General features: G+C 42.3%; 1 protein-coding gene across 2 annotated transcripts in view; it reads left to right on the top strand.

The window, feature by feature from the left end:
* LOC126262714 (inactive dipeptidyl peptidase 10) overlaps positions 1 to 24,974 on the top strand; it is a 1,533,490-nt gene that overhangs the window by 25,798 nt on the left and 1,482,718 nt on the right. The gene's annotated exons all lie outside the window — the stretch shown is intronic.

Below are 24,974 nucleotides of genomic sequence, written 5' to 3'. Positions count from 1 at the left end.
ATACTCTATCCTATCGTAATCAGAAAGAATTTTAACTTTCCTACTGAGTTAAAGTAAATTTCTACTTTTGTCACTAAATTTGCCAAATTGGTGTTCATTCTTATTTCAACCCTTTACTTGTCTGTACTTGAAGCAATTAATTTTGCCAGACTGTCTTACGCCAAATCCTTACCTCGAGTATAAGAGTACCTTTTAGTTCTTGCACCATCGTTAGTTTATACCGTTTGAAATGCAAATGTCATCTTAACACACGACAAATAGTCACACCTGGGACGTCCAGTGCGGACGCTCGGACCAATGAAGACATCCTTGCTCCAACTGCCACTAGCGCTCGTGATGGTGTGATTCGGTACTAGCCAAGACTAGGTCTTGGTGTCATATGAATAAGTAGAATAAGTATATATGAATTTTTATAGTTGTTGATCGCTTTATAAACAACTTGTATTTTTACGTTGAGGCATGGTAGGTTACAAAACTGCCTCGACTAACGAGTACAAGCGATATTATTACATTTTAACTGTTCCGAAACATATTGCTCTCATTATAAAATTAGTTCCTGCATGCAGTACCTAGCCGGAATAGCTGTCCTCGAGGAATATCGGATGCCAGCTCGCTGGATAACAGCCAGTTCTTAAAATGTCGGGCTAATGTACACTGAGACGCAGACAAACGGCCCACACTCACTCATGGCCAGTCTATTCTAGAGATTCCGGTTATCATTCGGGTGAAATTAAGCTCGTAGCAAGGGCTATGCACAGTTGTTTTGTATAGACACTCTGGAGAGCGAAATACGAGATTTTGGATCAAAATAGTGAGTATTTCGTACACAATTCGTACAGACAGTAGATGGAGGTACCCAAATTCACATTTCTATCTGGAAATCCACAGGGTAATTTACGATGAAGCATAAACAGACATTAGGTTATTTCATTTTTGTCCATCTTCCTATGAAGGCCATTCAACAATGGAACAAGGAAGCCAACGGCAAACCACCTCCACTGAGAGCTTGCCCAGTACGACGGTGCGGGTCTCCTGCATCGTTCCCCACCGCTCTGTCAAGAAGGATAGGACCTCATTTCCATTTCCATAACGATAAATATAATTATTATTATCATCGTTATAATTATATATTGCTCATTTACAGTACATATTGTAATGTTTACTCACTAATGATGCCTGGTGAGATGCAAGAGATGGTCCGAAGGCCTAATCTTCGCAGGTGAAACGAAAGTATAAATAAATGAATAATTTGCTTTAAGAATCTTCTGTTTCCTGCCCCACTGGCGGATTATGTGGTGAGGAGCAACTGTCCATAGGCTCCGTGAAAATTAGAATACAAGCAGTCTTACACTGACAAATACAATTGCGACCGAGCGAGGTGGCGCAGTGGTTAGCACACTGGGCTCGCATTCGGGAGGACGACGGTTCATTCCCGCATCCGGCCGTCCTGGTTAAGATTTTCCGTGATTTCCTTATATCGGTTCAGGCAAATGGCGGCATGGTTCCTTTTAAAGGGCACGGCCGATTTCCATCACCATCCTTCCCTAATCAGATGAGACCGATGACCTGGCTGTTTAGTCTCCTCCGAAAAAATCAACCGAACAAATACAATTAAAAATGACTACGCGTCTTTTTAAATTTAGCTCGTAATTACGAATTTTTTGTTGTTGTTGTGATCTTCAGTCCAGAGACTGGTTTGATGCAGATCTTCATTCTACTCTATCATGTGCAACATTTTTCATCTCCCAGTACCTACTGCAACCTACATCCTTCTGAATCTGTTTAGTGTATTCATCTCTTGGTCTCCCTATACGATTTTTACCCTCCACGCTCCCCTCCAGTTCTAAATTGGTGATCCCTTGATGCCTCATAACATGTACTACCAACCGATTCCTTCTTCTCGTTAAGTTGTGCCACAAATTTCTCTTCTCCCCAATTCTATTCAATATCTCCGCATTAGTTATGTGATTTACCCCTCTAATCTTCAGAATTCTTCTGTAGGACCAATTTTCGAAATATTCTATTCTCTTCTTGTCCAAACCATTTATCGTTCATGTTTCACTTCCATACATGGCTACACTCTATAAAATACTTTCAGGAACGACTTCATGACACTTAAATCTATAGTCGATGTTAACAAATTTCTCATCTTCAGAAACGCTTTCCTTGCCATTGCCAATCTACATTTGACATCCTCTCTACTTCGATCATCATCAGTTATTTTGCTCCCCAAATAGGAAAATTGCTTTACTACTTTAAGTGTCTCATTTACTAATCTAATTCCCTCAGCATCACCCAACTTAATTCAACTACATTCCATTATCCTCGTTTTGCTTTTGTTGATGTTCATCTTATATCCTCCTTTCAAGACACTGTCCATTCTGTTCAGCTGCACTTCCAGGGCCTTTGCTGTCTCTGACAGAATTACAATGTCATCGGCGAACCTCAAAGTTTTTATTTCTTCTCCACGGATTTTAATTCCTACTCCAAATTTTTCTTTTGTTTCCTTTACTGCTTGCTCAATACACAGACTGATTAACATCGGGAATAAGCTACAACCCTGTCTCACTCTCTTCCCAACCACTGCTTCCCTTTCAGGCTCCTCGATACTTATAACTGCCATCTGGTTTCTGTACAAATTGTAAATAGCCTTTCGCTCCCTGTATTTTACCCCTGCCACCTTCAGAATTTGAAAGAGAGCATGCCACTCAACATTGTCAAAAGCTTTCTCCAAGTCTAGAAATCTGTCTTCTAAGATAATTCGTAGTGTCAGTATTGCCTCACGTGTTCCAACATTTCTACCGAATCCAAACTGATCTTCCCCGAGGTCCATTCGTCTGTAAAGAATTCACGTTAGTATTTTGGAGCCGTGACTTATTAAGCTGATAGGTCGGTAATTTTCACATCTGTCAACACCTGCTTTCTTTGGGATGGGAATTATTATATTATTCTTGAAGTCTGAGGGTATTTCGCTTGTCTCATACACCTTGCTCACCAGATGGTAAAGTTTTGTTAGGGCTGGTCCCACCAAGGCTGTCAGTAGTTCTAATCGAGTGTTGTTTACTCCAGGGGCCTTGTTTCGACTTAGGTCTTTCAGTGCTCTGTCAAACTCTTCACGCAGTATCATATATCCCATTTCATCTTCATCTACATACTCTCCCATTTCCATAATATTGTCCTCAAGTACATCGCCCTTGTATAGACCGTCTATGTACTCCTTCCACCTTTCTGCTTTCCCTTCTTTGCTTAGAGCTGGGTTTGCACCAGAGCTCTTGATATTCATACAAGTGGTTCTCTTTTCTCCAAAAGTCTCTATAATTTTCCTGTAGGCAGTATCTATGTTACCCCTAGTGAAATATGCCTCAACATCCTTACATTTGTCCTCTAGACATCCCTGCTTAGCCGTTTTGCACTTCTTGTCGATTTCATTTTTGAGAGGTTTGTATTCCTTTTTGCCTGCTTCACTTACTGCCTTTTTATATTTCCTCGTTTCATCAATTAAACTCAATATATCTTCTGTACCCAAGGAATTCTAGTAGTCCTTGTCTTTTTACCTACTTGATCCTCTGCTGCCTGCTCTATTTCATCCCTGAAAGCTACCCATTATTCTTCTACTGTATTTCTTTCTCTCATTCCTGTCAATCGTTCCCTAATGCTCCTCCTGAAACCCTCTACAACCTCTGGTTCTTTCAGTTTACCCAGGTCCCATCTCCTTAAATTCCCACCTTTTTGTAGTTTCTTCATTTGTAATCTACAGTTAATAACCATTAGATTGTGGTCAGAGTCCACAAATGCTCCTGGAAATGTCTCACAATTTAAAACCTGGTTCCTAAATCACTGTGTTACCGTTATATAATCTATCTGAAACCTTCCAGTATCTCCAGGCCTCTTCCACGTATACAACCTTCTTTCATGATTCTTCAACCAAGTGTTAGCTATGATTAAGTTATGCTCTGTAATTACGAAGCTATCAAGTGGAAAGTTAACAGGCTCTTCACTATTCTTTGTGAAAGAGAAGCCATATGAAATATAGCGTTTCAGTTAACCAAGATAAAAATATGACCGACTATTTATGGGACGTTTGCTGTTCACTAGGACACATAGTTCTGAAGACGCAAGATTTGGTGCGTGTAGTGTTTCATGTCTGGTGACAACTAGCCTTACAGATGGAACAGTAACTACACTGGGAGTAGCAAAACACAGGAGGTAGTGAAAGTTGTATTGCGCTGCCAGATGAGTCATTTCGAGACGAATGATGAAGACATTCTGACACCAACGCAGGTGTTACTTACGTCATTTTTGAGTCATATTTTTTACTTAATTGTATTATAAACTGCACTCTTTAGTTTAAAATTAGTTTAAATGCACACACTTAAGTGCGGTTCTCGCAGATTGGCTGTTACTTTATCGCCCTGACGGCACAATGGCGTATTTGGGCCTGTGGTTATCACTAAAAATTTTGTCGGTTATGACGTAGCGAAGTTGAATTTCGAGCGCCTCAGCAGCATGATCTTCAGTGCACTACCTGGATATTTACACATCCATCTCGCGGTTTGGCCTACGTCTGCTCTCAGGAGTGAAACTGCTGCGACTCTTCACCCGGAACACACATTAGCAAATTCCTTCAGAATGTCTGTCCATGTCGACACTGATGTATGGTTCACATGTATTAAAATTTTCCAGACGTTTGTAAAAGCTCTGAATGACTGACAGTTACACGAATGGTTGAACACTTGAAGAACAGGAGCCAGGTCAGCTGGGAGTTGGTGACGGGTTGCCTACGGTAGTAACTAGTGGCGCCGAACCCCATACGAGGCAAATATAAATATAACAAAAGCAAATGTTATTTAACCACCATTATTGTCTTCCTTGTATCTGTGTTCTTTACGATGATATGAAAAGCATTGCCTCTTTTTTAAATAGCACTCTGCACTTTTTTATTTGGTAGCCAACTTCCCCTTCTCGAATCTTGTACAAAAACGTATCACAAAGCACCCATTACGTTAACGTGAATTTATTAAAATCGCAACACAACATTGTCTCCATTCTGCACACAGTGCAGGTTCTCAGAGTAACGGCTGACTGAGTGACTGGCGTGCATTATTTTGTTTACTCTTACCTCCAGGAAGTGGACGAGTTTCGTTACTCCACGCATGTACGCTGTATGCTAGTACAGGAAAGTCATAGTTCGTTTTGTGTTACGCTTTTAGCAACTTGAAAGGAGAGACAGCATTGGTCGTATATTTTTGTTTATTATCGCAAAATCGATTTTCGGTCACTTAGTGACCATCTTCAGTGCTGTAATATATAACTTAAATTAGTAAGCACTGGTGTCAATAAGCTTACGGCGATCACATAGACAGCACTGAAGATGGTCACTAAGTGACCGAAAATCGATTTTGCGATAATAAACAAAAATATACGACCAATGCTGTCTCTCCTTCCAAGTATACCCATTATCTGGTCGTAGTGCACAGGACCCTATGGAGTCGCCAATCAATAAAATTTTGCTTTTAGCAACGTCATGGTGCCTTGTTTAACAGGTCAGGAGGAAAGAAACTGGATTACAGAATTAAAAATATGCGGTGCTACACTCCTGGAAATTGAAATAAGAACACCGTGAATTCATTGTCCCAGGAAGGGGAAACTTTATTGACACATTCCTGGGGTCAGATACATCACATGATCACACTGACAGAACCACAGGCACATAGACACAGGCAACAGAGCATGCACAATGTCGGCACTAGTACAGTGTATATCCACCTTTCGCAGCAATGCAGGCTGCTATTCTCCCATGGAGACGATCGTAGAGATGCTGGATGTAGTCCTGTGGAACGGCTTGCCATGCCATTTCCACCTGGCGCCTCAGCTGGACCAGCGTTCGTGCTGGACGTGCAGACCGCGTGAGACGACGCTTCATCCAGTCCCAAACATGCTCAATGGGGGACAGATCCGGAGATCTTGCTGGCCAGGGTAGTTGACTTACACCTTCTAGAGCACGTTGGGTGGCACGGGATACATGCGGACGTGCATTGTCCTGTTGGAACAGCAAGTTCCCTTGCCGGTCTAGGAATGGTAGAACGATGGGTTCGATGACGGTTTGGATGTACCGTGCACTATTCAGTGTCCCCTCGACGATCACCAGTGGTGTACGGCCAGTGTAGGAGATCGCTCCCCACACCATGATGCCGGGTGTTGGCCCTGTGTGCCTCGGTCGTATGCAGTCCTGATTGTGGCGCTCACCTGCACGGCGCCAAACACGCATACGACCATCATTGGCACCAAGGCAGAAGCGACTCTCATCGCTGAAGACGACACGTCTCCATTCGTCCCTCCATTCACGCCTGTCGCGACACCACTGGAGGCGGGCTGCACGATGTTGGGGCGTGAGCGGAAGACGGCCTAACGGTGTGCGGGACCGTAGCGCAGCTTCATGGAGACGGTTGCGAATGGTCCTCGCCGATACCCCAGGAGCAACAGTGTCCCTAATTTGCTGGGAAGTGGCGGTGCGGTCCCCTACGGCACTGCGTAGGATCCTACGGTGTTGGCGTGCATCCGTGCGTCGCTGCGGTACGGTCCCAGGTCGACGGGCACGTGCACCTTCCGCCGACCACTGGCGACAACATCGATGTACTGTGGAGACCTCACGCCCCACGTGTTGAGCAATTCGGCGGTACGTCCACCCGGCCTCCCGCATGCCCACTATACGCCCTCGCTCAAAGTCCGTCAACTGCACATACGATTCACGTCCACGCTGTCGCGGCATGCTGCCAGTGTTAAAGACTGCGATGGAGCTCCGTATGCCACGGCAAACTGGCTGACACTGACGGCGGCGGTGCACAAATGCTGCGCAGCTAGCGCCATTCGACGGCCAACACCTCGGCTCCTGGTGTGTCCGCTGTGCCGTGCGTGTGATCATTGCTTGTACAGCCCTCTCGCAGTGTCCGGAGCAAGTATGGTGGGTCTGACACACCGGTGTCAATGTGTTCTTTTTTCCATTTCCAGGAGTGTATTTAAAAATAAGTACAGCTGCTCATATCTTCGTAACGACCAAAGTTGCAATAAAAAGGTAATCAAGATGGTTAATGTCTCTCTGGAAGGCAAACATTTTCTTCATTTTCTTTTACTGTAGTTATGGACAAGAAGTTATTTGGAATGGTCAAGAAAAGTGGAACCCACGTATACACGCTATCCCAGGAGAACAGTATTCAGGGATATGATAGGAACGATCATTAGAAGCAGGGAAGTCTTGCAAAAGGGGGCTAAAATACGTACCTTAACAGCCATAAGCACGTCTTCATTTACGATACTGTGAACTAAATCAGTTGTACTGCCACCTCTTTGCGCTTCAGTCCGGAACCGCACGACTACTACGGTCGCAGGTTCGAATCCTGCCTCGGGCATGGATGTGTGTGCTTAGGTTAGTTAGGTTTAAGTAGTTCTAAGTTCTAGGGAACTGATGACCTCAGATGTTAAGTCCCATAGAGCTCAGAGCCATTTGAACCATTTGAACACCTCTTTGCTGTCCTTATTCTCGGAGGATGGACCAAAATTTGAAGAAATAGTCCCGTAAACATAGGTTGTAACGTGCATACCTGAAGAGCTACGAAGGCTTGTTCATCTTCTGTACTGTGAAACACACACACCTCTTCTACTGAACAAGTGCTCGTAGCTCTTAAAATACGCAGTTTAGAGAGCATGTTTATTGTGCAGTTTTTTCTGGGTTTGGTCGATAATATCTCCTCCAAAAACGTCAAAAGCAAAGTGCTTGCAGCAGAAGCGATTTGTTTCATAGTATCGTAAATGAAGAAGTACTCATATCTCTTAACGTATGCGTTTTAGAGCTCGTTTTTACTACGCTTTTTTCCTTGGGATGATCGCTCCTGCCATTCTGTATCAATGAATATTGACCACTGTATTGGGAGAGCCTGTACTGTAAAAGCGATGTCCGTCATCTGGGAAAACACAGTTGTATGCCTGTGTTTACACAAATTTGTCTGATCTCAATGTGGCATTTTCAGTAGGGGGTTGTCCACATCGTTCTTCGATTACATTTTGTTTTTCGGAGACTACAATACACTGTTTAGCCTCATATCTATAGTCAATAAAGCATACCATTGTTGTTGTAACGGGCCTAGTCTCAGCTTTTTCCTATGGTCATAGTCTGTCTCACTCTTATTCACAGTTTTGCATTATAAATCGAAGAAGCGACTAGTTTTCCATCCAATTTTGTCTTGGATCTAACGTTATCAGTTATTTGAATGCGCCGTTATCGGTGATCTAGGGAAAAGATTGCTGTTTGGCTAGAATAAATTGTAAACCAGTGACCTTCCTGTAACCTGAAGTTCGCATATTTCGGAACATGACTGCACGCTTCACAAAATAGAGCTTTGTCACGGAAGGAGACATATTTATAACGGCTGTAAATTCATAATTATTCAAAGTATCGCAATCTGTCCGGCCCCGTGCAGATAAAAGATAAATATTTCGATAATCCACACGTCACGAGCAGCTGTCGGAGCGACCGTGGTAAACTGTGCTGCATTACTGACGTCACGAGTGTCGAATCCATAACGTGCAGCAACTGTGTACTTCACGGTCACATACGTAATTGATAGCAATTATTTTGTGGTTATTCTATCCATATGGACTGTTGATATATAAATGGCGATTCATTAAGTAATATAAGAAATTACTCGTACTTTACACAGTATATACATCGTGTTCCCGAAAGGTTTCCGATTTCACAAGACTGTATCGTGGATAGGTCAGTTTATAAAAATTTTCTGCATAGTGTTTCCCGTGAAGAACGTCGTCTTCCCTGCACAGGCTTCCCATTTGACGTCACGAAGTATTTCCATAGTACTAGCCTGCTGATCGAACCTACCGGTAACAAATCTAGCAGCCCTCCCCCGAATTGCTTCGATGTCTTCCTGTAACCTGACATGGTGGCGATCCGAAACCCTCAAGCAGTACCCAGGAATGCGTGACACTAGAGTTCTGTATGCGGTCTCTTTCATGGATAAACCGAAGTTCCCTACTACCATCCTTACGTCATCCTTTCGCTTCATATTGCTTTCCAACGTTACACCTAGATATTTAATCGACGTGAGTCTTGTCAAGCGACACATCCCATCGACGACGGGGACATTACAGAAGGATGGAAAGCTCGAAACTGGGGGAAGATAGGGAAGGAAATCGGCAGTCTCCATCCAGTAACCATCCTAACTTTCGCCTTGACCCATTTATGGAGCTCGTGGGAGACCAAAACCTGTGTAGCCAGCTGGGGATTTGAACCGCCATCTTCCCGAATACGATTCTAGCATCTTATATCTGAGCCACGCTGAAACTACTGAATAACCGCCTTTTTAGACACGTTGTAAGCTTCTACGAAAACTCACACAATCGTAGTACCGTGTTTGCGATAGCACGTGAATAGACTATTTCTTACGAATGACGTGTAGCTTTGTTTGAAATATCTTGCGAATTGTGAAGCAACCCTAGACAGAAAAAGGTACTAGCTCTTCTGCAGCAGGGTAGTGTGTCTTGAGCTGCAGAATACTTAGTAAATCTTAGACACGCACGAAAGTAACAAATGTAAGATGTTCTAAATTATATGTTTTCTACATACATTATTTTTGTGTAAAATATGACATTTTTATCGTTTTTTGATGATGCTGACTACTATATTTGTTAAGCTGATTGTTTATTTCCAGACCAAATTACATTTATGTTTTCAGGAAACAGATTTCCTCAGAGGAATGTGCTGCACATGGCTGTACTTTGTCGCTCAGTGCGTGACGTTTACCTCAGCATGACCCTTTGAAAGGTTCTAAATGGTTTTTTAAAATATAATTTTAGTAACAGTCAAAAATCAGTTGACAGACGTTTTTTTACTAGACGCAGCGGATTTTTTAAGTAAGGCTGAAGAGTAATCACGACGCGACAGATCGTCCGCATCCCCTGCGTTCTGGGCTACCTGTGACACGCGCAATTTAGGACGCTGCAAGGCACGAATTCTAAGGCAAAAATCACATTACGATATTTCTTTGTCAAGGTTTATTTGTCAAATATTTATGTCAAAGAAATTTGATAGAGTAATAGGAAACTCTGTCAAAGAACGCCTTTCGTCAAAAAAATGTCGTCAAATCTCGCCGTAGATTTGATCATGAAAGTAGTTCGTCTTCTGTTCACTGCAATATGAAACGCTACCACTTTGGTTCAAAAATAGTTCAAATGGCTCTGAGCGCTATGGCACTCAACATCTTAGGTCATCAGTCCCCTAGAAGTTAGAACTACTTAAACCTAACTAACCTAAGGACATCACACACATCCATGCCCGAGGCCGGATTCGAACTTGCGACCGTAGCGGTCGCACGGTTCCAGACTGAAGCGCCTAGAACCGCTCGGCCACTGCGGCCGGCCAACAGCTTGGGCCGCTGGGATCATTACAGCTGTTTGAAGTATATAATGTATTTGTAAACGTGGCTACCAAGTTTAGTTGGTATGCTCCTCCGACTCTTTATAATAACCTTCCTTCGGCTGGCGTTGGGGGCGAGTAAGGGGCACAATGCATGTTATTAATCGTGTGCTGATGGGTTCGTGGGATATGCTACAGGCGATTTCAAATCCACAATCATAGCAACAGGTAGCCATGTACATCTGTAAACATCCAGAAAGCTTTTTAGCAAGCCGGAATAGAGGATGACACACTATAAAATAAAAATAAAATCTTTGTTGTCCATCCTACTTTGTCTATTTTTGAACTCTGGAACTCACAAGTAAAACAGTGCATGATCTGTTTCGTATTTTTTTTATCAATTTTGTAATTACTTGAACACGAATTCTTTTAACTAAATTATTGAAAAATAAAAATAGTTTTTAATGCCCATTTAGCGTACCAAACATTTATTTATCTTCAGATATTCCTCCTTCAGTGCTTTATAAATCGCGTCACACGTATCTCAGATTGTTTTGCTTAACGTGCACTGTGGTATTAGTATTGTATTACAAGCTAGAGAAGCTCTCTCTCGTGGCAAGAAACTGCAGTGTTTTGGTGAGCCTGTCTCCTGCATATTCAGCATTTCTCAAGTGAGTTTCCTGCTCTGTAATATGAGAAGCCACGTTACTGATCGACTACTGAAATGCACTCTGTTCCATTCAAAAGTAATTTATATAAGATTTGACCGCCTACATTGCAGCTCTCGTAACGTTTTGTGCTGATTGCTTTTACTATCTCGACATAAAACCCATGGCTTCACTCAAGTGTATATTTCCTTTTCTTCCGCCGCTCCTCTTCCAAATGCACACACAATAAAATTGTGGTAGAAGCCACTTCAGCGCTTAATAACAAGTCGGTGATGTTCGCCATCTTGAACTTTGACGGAAAATATGATGACAGTGCAATGCCCTCTGTACCGCCACATCGAAGATCTTTGTCAAAGAAATTTAACAAATATTTTACCATATATCTCTGTAAAACAAATATGATAGTGTAATATCGGCCTGAGCGGTAAACAACACCGTTCAGTCATTTGCTACATCCGTTTCCTTTATGGTAGCGTACCCGCAGCACATGACGATGTAAGAAAGGTTTTAAGGCCTTATATTGTTCATACTTAATAATTTGAAACCCTTAAAAGCTCAGCAAGAACACATCCACGAAATTAAAAAAAAATTACAAACGGTATATTCCTGACTAATGGAAGCTGCAGCTTGGCACTAAACCACAGTCGGCATGAGCAGAATTGAACATATAGGGATACACAGTCTGTCAAAAAAGTTCCGAGACTGATTTTATTTTTGTCGTACACGCGACGGTAGCACACTAACTATGGTAGTAGATTGAACTAAAAACTGTAAAAAAAAAAAAAAACAGCTGTGCATTAGGTTAGTCAGTTGTGATTTGGAAGTGTTAAGTAGTGGGCATGTGTCAACGTTGTTGTATCACAAATCGCAATGGAGCAACATATCTAAATAAAACATTCAAGACATTTCCAGAATATTCTGAAGGCGAGACAAGCGTGTTCAAAATCTGCCCTGCACACCTTGACGCCAGAGCTAAAACTGCGACGTGTGGACTCCTGCCGCGATCTGACTGAAATGCAAAATGCTTACAATTCTTTTCGGAAAAAAATCATCACGGGCGACGAGTTTTGGTGTTATCGATATTAATCTACCACTAAACGACAAAATGCAGAAATGCGCACGAAGGGTCAACGCTTTGAAAATATAACTGGCTTTCGAGCCAGTATCAGGCGCGAGTTGAACAACATCCCAAGAAGAGATTTTTCTTGCAGTTTCACGTGGTTGCATGAACCTTCTGTGCGATGGGAAGACTATGTAGGACACCTGAAGCATTAATACCACCGGCTTAAGGTTTCTCAATATTTTTCATAATCCAGCCCGAAAGTTTATGGACCGAAGGAGTAACTGATTTTCAAAGAGCGACCGTAGTGTCATGAGTCACGTTCATCAAATTATACACATGTGTTTAATGTAAATGATGACTTTCTCCATGAATTTCATTGAAATATTCTCGGTTTATCAGTGAGTCGTGGTGTCGTATGTCGCAAGATTTCGATGAGTTTTCTACTCGTCAGATTGACTTCAGTTGAAGATGACCAGTACGAAACTTGTCGAAACGTTGCGACGACTCATCGCCAAGACTCTCTGACACCCAGAGAATATTTCATCCAGACATGTGATTTTATTTGACAGTCATACTAAATTTCCTGCTACCCCTATTTGTTCCAGGCATAAAAAGTGATAACCATGTGAGTGCATTAGATGTAAGTCCTGATCGACCAGGCAAATATGGGGGGGAAAATAACTCAATTTATAGCTTCTGCCAGACAGGAACGGAGGAAAGACGGCGCAATAACTGGAATGGATTAAATACAAAACTAGTCTTCAAGACTAGTGCAAAGAACCCCGCATATTTCGTTTCGTACACCAGATTGCTAGCCTCATCACCAACATCGCTCTAGACGTACAAAATAATCCTATCTGAATATTACAGTTTCGCACAGCGACGTTAACTACCACTGTACCGAATGCAACCTATGTACCGAGTTTAGCACCTACTGAATAAACTGAAGAGTCCAAGAAACTGGCGCACGTGCCTAATATAGTGTAGCGAGCCCGCGAGCACGCACAAGTGCCGCCACATGACTTGGCATGGATTCGATTGAAGGATTTGACGCCACAAATCCTGCAAGGCTGTACGTTAAGTCCGTAAGAGTACGATGGGGTGGAGCAGCATGTTGCAGTGCATCCCAGATAGGCTCAATAACGTTCATGTCTGGGGAGTTTGGAGGTCAGTGTAAGTGTTTAAACTCAGAAGAGTGTTGGTTCAGCAACTGTGTAGCAATATGAGGTGTCGCATTGTCCTGCTGGAATCGCCCAAGTCCGTCGCAGTATCAGGCGTCCCATACCACTCCAACTGCACATGCCCTATACCATTACAGATCCACTACCAGCTTGAACAGTCCCCTGCTGACATGCAGGGTCCATGGATTCATGAGGTTGTCTCCACACTCTTACACGTCTACCCGCTCGATACAATCCAGCCAGCGAATATGTTTCCAGCCACCAACAGCCCAATGTCAGTGTTGACGGGCCCAGGCCAGCCTTAAAGCTTTGTGTCGCACAGTCATCAAGGGTACACAAGTGGGTCTTTGGCTCAGAAAGCCCATATCGATGACGTCCCGTTGAATGGTTCGCACGCTGACACTTGTTGTTGCTGGCTGAGCGCTGAAATCTGCTGCAATTTGAGAAAGGGTTGCTCTTCTGTCACGTTCAACGATTCTCTTCAGTCGTCGTTGGTCCCGTTCTTGCAGGATCTTTTTCCGGCCGTAGCGATGTCAGAGATTTCATGTTTTACCGGATTGCTGATATTCATGGTAAACACGTGAAATCGTCGCACGGGAAAATCCCCACTTCCTCGCAACCTCGGAGATCCTGTGTCCCATCGCTCGTGCGCCGACTATAAAACCACGTTCACACTCACTTAAATCTTGATAACTTCTCATTGTAGCTGAAGTAACCGACCTAACCACTTCTACACACATCTGACTTATATAGGGGATGCCGACCGCAGCGAAGTATTCTGTCTGTTTACATATCTCTGTATTTTAATACTCATGCTTTTATCAGTTTCTTTGGCGCTTCAGTGTAGTAACGTAACACCCACAGCGTCCGCATCCTTCAGTGCTCGTCCCCCCATCTGAAAATAACTTTGAAGCTCATGACGGAATGTTCTTCTCATTGTGCTACACTTTACACCCGCGTATGAAGAGTGGAGACGATGACTATTTGCATACACAGGTGCACCCTGCTAGTTACTTAATGCTGGTCTTCGTAGTTGACAAGTCGACTTTCGTTTGTCTTTTTTTTTGTCTGCTAAATTAGGTACCCTTAGCTCTTCCATGACGCTCTTTCCTGAATCAAACAAGCGTGTAACCATTTTGCTGGCCTTTTTTGAACAAGTTCAGTATTATCTATTAGACCTGTCTGAACAACATTCTAGAATGGTTCACATGATTGTTGTGGGCAGTTTCATTTGTAGACAGACTGTTTTCGCAGTATGAGTTGATGTCTATCACCTGCTTAACCTACGACGGATCCGATGTGATCCATCCATTTCACATCCTTATAAACCGTTACATCCAGATATTCGCCTAAGTTGACCTATTGCTGCTGTGCCTCACTGATGCTGTAGCCATCGGATATTACTTTTCTGCATTGAACTGAACCGTTTTATGATTCACAACTTATAAAACAAGCTACCTATATTTTCACTTCTTTGAAATGTTTGTGCCATTTGAATGAATATCTGTGCAACATTTTTCCACCAGTTCTTCGTTATACATACCTGAATCATCTGCGACTAAGTCTAAAGTTGCTATTAATCTCGTCTGCTAGCTCACTAATGCACATCTGGAGCACAAGGTACACCTAAGGGTCCTACGGCTCTCCATATTTATTCACCTTATGTGTTCATATTTGCCTTGTTATTGGCAGAGCACATCACTGAGCATATTGTTTTACCTATACAGTTCGTTATAATTTATGCTCTCCATCTAAGACAAATTGCTGCGCATTCCCTACCAAGATATCCGCAGTGCAGTTACAAATTTCGTTTTTACATGTCGTGTGATTGTTGTTTCGTTAATAATCGTTGGTACAGTACAGATTAAAATTCTTATCTAAAGTCAGGAAGTAATGTTTTGAGTCACCAAATTTAGGTTGTCATGTGAGAAACGCGTTGACAACGAAAAGTTCTGTGAATAGTTGTTCGCCGTGTTCGTTTCATTCACTCTGCTGTAAATGAAGCTTGACTCTCGGTCGTCGGTGGATAATGTATTCTTTGTAGGTGTTGTGAATTACAATGAATTCAACGAAATAGTGTACATTACTGTAGTAACGTTTTCTTTATTATGTGTTTAGCGAAATCGTTCTGAATTTTGGTTTATTATGTGATTTAAGCAACGTATTCATTCTTTCTTAGCCGCCACTAGTAACACCAGTCAAAATGTCGGCTACGTTCACATTGTCAGTGAGGTGTGACGTTTTGAAGGTACCGGGCGCTCCCCCTCCTTGTCGTCCTTCCCCTACTCAGCCTGTGACTGGCAGAGGTGCTCGTTGGTTTGTTGCTTCTTCCTCGAGAGTCCCAGCTGAACGGTACGTGACAGTCTACCCATCAAATAGGGGGATGTTACTATTGGACGTAACTTTGTACCCGTCATTTTGTCTGGTGTTAGCAACAAGTAAACGTAAGCGTTTCTTCACCATCCTACATGATCTCGCAAATATTGTTTACATTCTACCCGGTATTACAGCTTTCTCTGTACATGTTCAGCGTAGTAACTGGGATTTGGTCGGAAAAAGTATTATATTTTCCTGTTCTCATGTCTTAGTTCCGTCTTTGCCAGATCAGGGGAACAATCACTGAGCAAATAAACTCAGATCACTTTGCATCTTTTGGCACTGTTAGTCGATATCTTTTCGAGCATTTATCCAAGAAATTTTAAATATAGTACATATTCCTCGTAAAATAATGCCTTCCGATCTACGTTCCTCTAAAAACCCAGAAGCTTTGCATTTCCACAAACGGTACATTGATTTCCCACCCCAATACGGATAGAATCGCTGACATTTTGTTTTCGTTTTCAGCCAAAAAACATTGGAAATGGAGGACGACAATCGTGACCGACGAATTGATCCTGTCAATGTTGACAGACTCGCTCAGATATTGGCAGAACTCAGTGATCAGGAAGAGGACAGTACTGATGGTGATGCTTCATGTGAAACTGAAGATGACGATCGATTTCTTGATGAAGACGAAAACATCAGTTCAACGCAGGTAGTAGTAAATTCCATTCATGCACTCTACGCTTCACCCTATACAGAGAAACGAAAACTCTCTTCACAAAAAACCAAAGACACAGAGTCCAAGAAAAGGAGCAGACTGGAAGAACCCCGACCGTCAACCTCTTTGGATCAGTCAGATATCCTAAGTGATATCGGCCAAGAAGTTCAGGTTAAGCACAAATAGTACCAGAGAAATCTGATTCCGTCTCATCAGATCTAATCTTCACTTGTGAGGAATAAGAGGTGTTTGGGAAAAATGGATACAAATTGACGACAACGACTTGTTCGATCAGGGCTGCTGTCAGGAACATTGTTCACATAAACTCTGGCCCAGCACCCATTAACAACTACACCAATAATGAGATTTTCACTCTGCAGCGGAGTGTGCGGTGATATGAAACTTCCTGGCAAATTAAAACTGTGTGCCGGAGCGAGACTCGAACTCGGGACCTTTGCCTTTCGCGAGCAAGTGCTCTACCAACTGAGCTACCGAAGCACGACTCACGCCCCGTCCTCACAGCTTTACTTCTGCCAGTACCTCGTCTCCTACCTTCCAAACTTTACAGAAGCTCTCCTGCGAACCTTGCAGAACTAGCACTCCTGAAAGAAAGGATATTGCGGAGACATGGCTTAGCCACAGCCTGGGGGATGTTTCCAGAATGAGATTTTCATTCTGCAGTGGAGTGCTAAATCTGCAAGGTTCGCAGGAGAGCTTCTGTAAAGTTTGGAAGGTAGGAGACGAGGTACTGGCAGAAGTAAAGCTGTGAGGACGGAGCGTGAGTCGTGCTTCGGTAGCTCAGTTGGTAGAGCACTTGCCCGCGAAAGGCAAAGGTCCCGAGTTCAAGTCTCGGTCCGGCACACAGTTTTAATCTGCCAGGAAGTTTCATATCAGCGCACACTCCGCTGCAGAGTGAAACTCTCATTCTGGAAACATCCCCCAGGCTGTGGCTAAGCCATGTCTCCGCAATATCCTTTCTTTCAGAAGTGCTAGTTCTGCAAGGTTCGCAGGAGAGTTTCTGTAAAGTTTGGAAGGTAGGAGACGAGGTACTGGCAGAAGTAAAGCTGTGAGGACGGAGCGTGAGTCGTGCTTGGGTAGCTCAGTTGGTAGAGCACTTGCCCGCGAAAGGCAAAGGTCCCGAGTTCGAGTCTCGGTCCGGCACACAGTTTTAATCTGCCAGGAAGTTTCAACTACACCCATGATCCAAAGGCATGTTTTTCTCTGTACTTTTCACGTTTCATCATGGACAAAACTGTCCTTAATTCGAATGCATAAATAGAGGCAGTGTGAACTATACGAGTATAAATGAAAAATCCTGCAGTTTGAAAAATTCGACCTTGGAAGAGTTGCAAGCTTTGTTTGGGTTACCGATTCTGTCAGCTTCTTTAAGAAATAACCATTCGAATGATGATGTGTTATTTCATAACAAATACTTTGGCACATTGTTCCTCGCCGCCATGCCACTGGTTCGCTTTTGATTTCCCCTGGTATGTCTACGATTCAAAGATAAGTCACATCGCGCAGAGGGAGTTGAGCAAAGAAAATCGCACCAGTCACCGCAATGAGGGAAGAATTTTTATAACACTGCAGAGAAAATTACAAACCCAGCTCCTATCTGTCGATGAGCAGCTTGTACCTTTGAGAGGGAGTTGTGGTTTCAAAATGTTTATTCTAATTAAACCGGGAAAGATGGGCTGAAAATCGTTGTGATGTGCGACAGCAGCACATTATATACGATTGCGCAGAGCCCTACGCTGGAAGAGGTTCTGTCCCAACTGGAACGCCTGCAGCAGATCATTATGTTGACAAACTGACTGCGACTGTTCAGGGGACTAATCGTAACATAACGATCGATAATTGGTTATTCAGTGTCCCATTCGCTACCAAACTACTCGATGGAAAGCTGGCAATGGTGGGAAGAATAAAAACATTAAAGGTAGTTGCCCGACAATTTTGTGAACGGGAATTATAGAAACCTAAAACGACAACGTTCGTTTTTCTTGTATCACGGTCAAATCACAGCTGAATTCTACAAACCAGAACCAGATAAGCTGGTTGTACTTGTTTCTACGATGCACGCGGACGACTCAGTCAACCGACCGTCTAAAAAACCAGAGATAATAATGACATACAATGCAACCAAACGCGGAGTAGACACCCTGGTTAAAATGTGGAGATGAATGAGTTGCAGGGGAAAAACAAATAGACAGGCATTATGTTTCGTTAACAATAGGGCCAATATCACGCTGATGAAGTCCTACGTAAACTATGGATCAAATTTGATAGGGAATTAACAAATTCAAGTATTCCCCAAAAAACCAATGTCTCATTTTGAGTTTGCCACAACTTTGAATTCTCTGCTTGTGCAAGACTGCCTGAGACACAGGCTGACTATTTCTAAGGAATTGAGGCTACCTATAGAGAATGGTCTCGTTGAAAATAAAAACGAACAGCCTCAAATGGACCACAATCTTTCCAAGCATTCATCTGGCAGCGTTACTCAGAAGATGCCTCGGAAAACATGCCACTATCAAAAGAAACGAATGACTGTCCAGTGTCGCAGCAAATGCACGACTGCGGTTTGCGGTGAGCACGCTACAGAAGACTGTATTGCCTGCTATAAAGAATTCTTTTGATTCACGTTCCTTTCTTTCATATTTCTTGTTTGTCGTTTCTACCCGTCTTGCATATTCTTCGAATTACAAATAGGCACAGTTTGAAGATAAGTTTTTCAGTTTACCATTTTGTTTCTTTTGTAGTCTTTTGATGCGAAAAAAATTATTGAGACTGTACATGCAACTAATAAGGCTGATGGAAGGATATAATAAATTGTCGTTGGTGCTGCAAGCATCCTAGTAATGCACTCTCTGTAGTAGGAGTAATGTGATGTTAAATTAAAGAGCATAATAAGCATAAGAATTGTATTAATTTGTTTGATGAAAGTGGAAGACGTAACTTCTTATTTGTTGAAAAACTACTTTTTGTTGAAGTAGTCTTTCGAAACTTGCTGGTATACACCTCCGTATGTGAGACTGTTGGATGAATAAAACGTGCTTTCAATCGTATTGTCAGCAGTTACCTTTCTTTATCAGCAACAGTTGATGAACAAGTGTATACTGGGAGAGTTTTGCTATGTAATCACACCCGCCGAATTGACGGGTCTTACTAACGTAAGTTCACAATCGCCTAAAAGACGGGTGTTAAGTAATGAGCGTTTAAAACCAGATGTTACTAGTGTGGGATTAAGCAAGTAAGTGTACACATTTAAAAATTCAACGTTTTCTACATGTTTTATGGTGAAGTGAAAATGGCAGTAAATGCGAATTGATGAATTCGTTGTCGGATTCTTTTCCTGACATTTTTTTTCCTCAGGTTATTCACAGTCGCCTTGAAACGTAATGTTTGGCCATAAATATAGCTTTGAGTACTCTAATTATTTTTGTATCTTACCGAAAAATATCGAGAGAAATATATACCTTCTTTTCACACACAAACACAAACTGAATATAGAACTTCTCTACTTCACTCTGCTGTGGTACATCACGTTTACATGATTCACGGACATAGGGCTCCCACAAGGGTGCACAACCTATTCGGAGGGAAAAGTGACGCAGCATGCTTATGGGAACGGCTCTGCCCCTATTGGCTGTCAACAGAAGAAAGAAGAACTTTCGTGCCAGAAAGACACTGCCCGTGCTCTGCTATTAAAGGGCTCGCAGCGATCCATCGCCAGGTCACGCGATCTGTCTGTAGATCGCACTTTTGTGGACAAATCTCAGATCACAGCAATCTGCCAATGATTGCTCGTGATTCCCAAACATTCCGACGAATCGCTTGCGATGAATCGGCGATATTTCGTAGCTCGGTCGTTGGCTTTTACTCTTTAAACACGTTTCCCACTAAGGGGTATTCATCTTAGGCTAGTCGGAAACCCACCGTTTCATATCGACAGCTCACCACACACGAGAGGATTATAGCGGCGGACCACGGATATTTCCGACGGATTTCGGAAAACCCCCTGGCCGGCCTGTGCGTTGGTGAAGACACGACACTCAAGCTGTTACCTGTTATTCTGAGAATCGGCGATTTGTCCCTCCTCAGGTGGACACACACTAGCGGATTTCTGCGACAGGGCACATCCAGAAAGTGCGTGAATTTACTGTGGGCTACAAGTGACAGAAAGTTTCAGTTGCACCACTTCCTCACGAGGAAGTGGACCCGTGGTCACAGCGAAAACCTTATACAACGGTGTAGCGTAATGTCTTGTTTGTGAAGGTTGACCTATGAGCATTACGTTAGCAAGAATGTAAAAAAAAAAAAAGAAAGAAAGAAAAAACAGGACGTACGAAGAGAGGATTGAAATGTGTCTAAAGGGTATTCCAGCTGTGAACCACAGTGTACTAAACACTATGCCGCAAAATTTGAGAGCAAGTTTCAGAAAAGAGTTCAGAAACGTGCAGGCCTCTGAAAGAATCGCAAAAGGCGAAGGGGTAGTATCGAATAGACCAGCAGTATGGAGAGCACCAGCAAAAAGGATTGACTACTGCATTGCGCGTAACGGTGTCCCGTCCATTAATTTACAGGTATTACCAGTTAACTGCAATTAATAAAGAATGAAAAACGCCCTCTTTGTAACATATGGAACTTTCACAATTTTCAGTGAAGTGTCCATTGCTCTGAAGCAGACCCATGTGGCAGGAATATCGACTTTCGACAATTCATATAGTTATCGACTCAGTGAGACTTTTCTTTCAAGAATACATGAATAGAGGAGTCTGTTTAATGTACATTGGAACTTTCGTCTCTAGCCAGCCCCGTAGCAAAATTTTAGTATATTTTCTTATCCCACTTTTGAATTTTACCGTTCACTTTACGTTTGCTGCTGTCTTGGTAGAATATTAAAATTACGCCTGAAAAGTAGCGTCTTCCAAATGTGAATAAGTGTTCCAAGGCACAATATGGTCATCTACCTAGAAAAAAATATTCTTTTCAAATGTGGAAGTGTTACTTTCTATAAAACCTTGTCAGTGCTGTACTTAATAGCCTCTGGGTTACATTATTGCTCTACTGCATACCAATAGCCAGTGAGTGTAATCAAATTAAGAAGTAGTGTTATGAGAAAGTAGTTACAAGTTGAAAACATTTTGAGATACTAGCTATTGCGGTTAACATTTTCGGGACAGAGCAAATTGTTAAGACACTAAAGAAACTCTGTTCGTTTGCAAATTTCACATATTCCTTGATAGAATATCTCCTTCCTTTTCCAGGTACAAGACGCTGCACGACTTACGAAGTATGGCTTAAGCGTCCACATTTTACGTAACTAATTTTACAAGAATGTTACTCACCATAAAACTGCAAAACTAAAGAATGGACAATATACTCAAAATACACTTAATATATTACACGTTTCATACGGGTTAGAACTCGTAGTATTTACAAGACCTGTAACAAACACAGCCTCAGGTCTCACAAAAACAAAAACTGTAGATAATTTCGGAAATTTTTTTATCACAGTTTCTAGTGTGCATCGCTCCATATGATTCTAAAATCGATCTCTAGATCAAAACATTGACCAGGAAATATGATGTGTTCTTAAGTACACTGTCCTCTTGGTACAATACTCTTCAATATACAGTGCTTAAACTGAGAGCGACAATCGCAATTTTCTTCCTACTATAGTCCATACTAATTTTCTGTCGATGACATACACGACTACATAAAACACGTACTTATTTTATTTATTTTTTAATAATTCACTACAGATATAAGTTTATTATGATGGATAAAACAGTCATTAAAACTCACAACAATTTATTTTGAATACTCACGGTACGTCGAGAGCTGAACTTTGCAAAGTTTATTTGTTGATGAACATAGTCATGGTCAATGTAGATGACAGACTTTTAGAGGTGGACTCACATTCTCCTGTCACCGTCCCTTCATTGTAATTTTGTGGTTGTCACACCATAGCATTAAATGGCTTCTTCTATTCGGTTAACATTTCCCACATTATCTTGCATCGAGCCACATATCTTTTGCTGGGTACCACCACTGCACATAAGTTGACATAAGCTTCTAGTCGTTGAATGACTGTTCTTCCACTTACTCAAGAGCAGATTATGATTTTGAACTACGAGGTACTTCCGTAAGAGCGTGCAAAAATTTAACAGGAAATGAGAATGCTACACTGAACGACAGTAGTTAACTGCAAATACTGTTATTGATACAATCAACATACCAATTGTACTGTGTCTTACAAAATGTGCTGAAATCTCAACGCAAGCATGACATCATTGAAGAAGATTCTGGCGCACCCTGACAAAGATTCCTGGTATGTTTCGAATCACATCAAAGGCAGCTACAATACTGGCAACTAATTCCATCTCCGTATACACTGGTGTCTCACACACAAGTGACTTTAGATACCCCCATAGGAAATAATCAAGAGGTTCCAGGTCAGGTAGCCTTCCAATCCAGCAGCCAGTAAATACTCTACCAGTACTGCCCCATCGTATTGTACTGTGCGTCTCTGAATAACACTGAGTAATGAATGGGTCTGTCGTTCACTGATAAAGTGGTCATGGGACAATGTAAAGACGATACGTCAGAGACATCTTATGAACAAGTACCGTAAACAAAACCTGCATCATGACTTCCTGGTAATCGGGCTCGTCCTCATTGTTTCCTTGGAGGAAATAAAGAATGTGCATGTAAATAAACAGCAGAACACTTGCAAACTTGAACGCATATGCTAGTTGTAAATAAACTGGGAAACAGTAATGCTAGACAAAGCCGTACACAAGTTTACTTCGATATCTCCTTAAGCTGGCTTCTCCGACCCGAGATTCTCTGCCTCAAATTGTTCAGTGGAGCATTCTCTATATCCTGTTACATTTTTGCAAGCTGTTACGGAGACACCATGTTTATAGTGCAGCTTTCTCACAAATGTTAACAAAATGTTTACAAATTAATACTGTTCAAAAAATGGTTCAAATGGCTCTAAGAACTATGGGACTTGACATCTGAGATCATCATCCCCTAGAGTTAGAACTACTTAAACCTAACTAACTTAAGGAAATCACACACATCTACGCCCAAGGGAGGATTCGAACCCGCGACCGTACCAGCAGCGCGTTTCCGGACTGAAGCGCCTAGAACCGCTCGACCACAGCGGCCACCATTATTACTGTCTTTCACGCTATGTATAGTCTTGAAATTCTGAATACAACAACTGAAAACATCTTCTTGTTTGCAACTCCATGGCTAAATCTAGGGTCTGCATCCGTCTGACCATCCATTCCTCAGACCTCCCACACTTTTCTTGCCCCATCATTCATAAGTTTAGGAAGTCTTTATGCCGGCACGCGAAGTACCGGGTGATCAAAAAGTTAGTATAAATTTGAAAACTGAATAAATCACGGAGTAATGTAGATACAAAGGTACAAATTGACACACATGCTTGGAATGACATGGGGTTTTATTAGAACCAAAAAAATACAAACGTTCAAAAAATGTCCGGCAGATGGCACTTCATCTGATCAGAATAGCAATAATTAGCATAACAAAGTAAGACAAAGCAAAGATGATGTTCTTTACGGGAAATGCTCAATATGTCCACCATCATTCTTCAACAATAGCTGTAGTCGAGGAATAATGTTGTGAACAGCACTGTAAAGCATGTCCGGAGTTATGGTGAGGCATTGGCGACGGATGTTGTCTTTCAGCATCCCTAGAGATGTCGGTCGATTACGATACACTTGCGACTTGAGGTAACCCCAAAGCCAATAATCGCACGCACCGAGGTCTGGGGACCTGGGAGGCCAAGCATGACGAAAGTGGCGGCTGAGTACACGATCATCACCAAACGACGCGCGCAAGAAATCTTTCACGCGTCTAGCAATATGGGGTGGAGCGCCATCCTGCATAAACATCGTACGTTCCAGCAAGTGTTTATCAGCCAAGCTGGGGACGATGCGATTCTGTAACATATCGGTGTACCTCTCGCCCGTCACGGTAGCAGTTTTGCTGTCCAGCGCCATCTGTCTGACATTTTGTGAACTTTTTTTTTTTGTTCTAATAAAACCCCATGTCATTTCAAGCATGTGTGTCAACTTTTACCTCTCTATCTACATTATTCCGTGGTTTATTAAGTTTTCAAATTTATACTGACTTTCTAATCACCGTGTACATGTGTCTCCATTTTTCTTTGCACTGGAATGCCTTTTTGGTAAATGTCGGATCCTCAATTCTTCCCTTATTACTTCGTTTCTAATTTCGTCTTCCCTAGTGCAGCCTTTAACAGATTTAGAAATTTCATTTTGATACTTCTAGTTGCCGTAAATCCTTATCTCTCAGAGTGTTCCGTTCCACCCCACAATAGCAGCATTGGCTGTTGCGTCCGTAGTGCTCCTCATTGCACCTTGGGCCATCCATTAAATCATTTAGAAAACAGGAGACATTAGACCTTAAATACCTGAGGATGTGCCTGCATGATACGAAACCGGTTGTCCCAGTCTCTGAGCGACTATAATGAAACAGTTAGCGCGCAAAATTGGGCTCTTAATCGGTCTTACAGTATTTCAACACCTCAACATAT

Source organism: Schistocerca nitens, chromosome 6 (assembly GCF_023898315.1).
Source record: "Schistocerca nitens isolate TAMUIC-IGC-003100 chromosome 6, iqSchNite1.1, whole genome shotgun sequence".
Taxonomy (NCBI): domain Eukaryota; kingdom Metazoa; phylum Arthropoda; class Insecta; order Orthoptera; family Acrididae; genus Schistocerca; species Schistocerca nitens.
The sequence above is the reverse complement of the archived record's forward strand: the minus strand, read 5'-3'. Positions and strand labels throughout refer to the sequence as shown.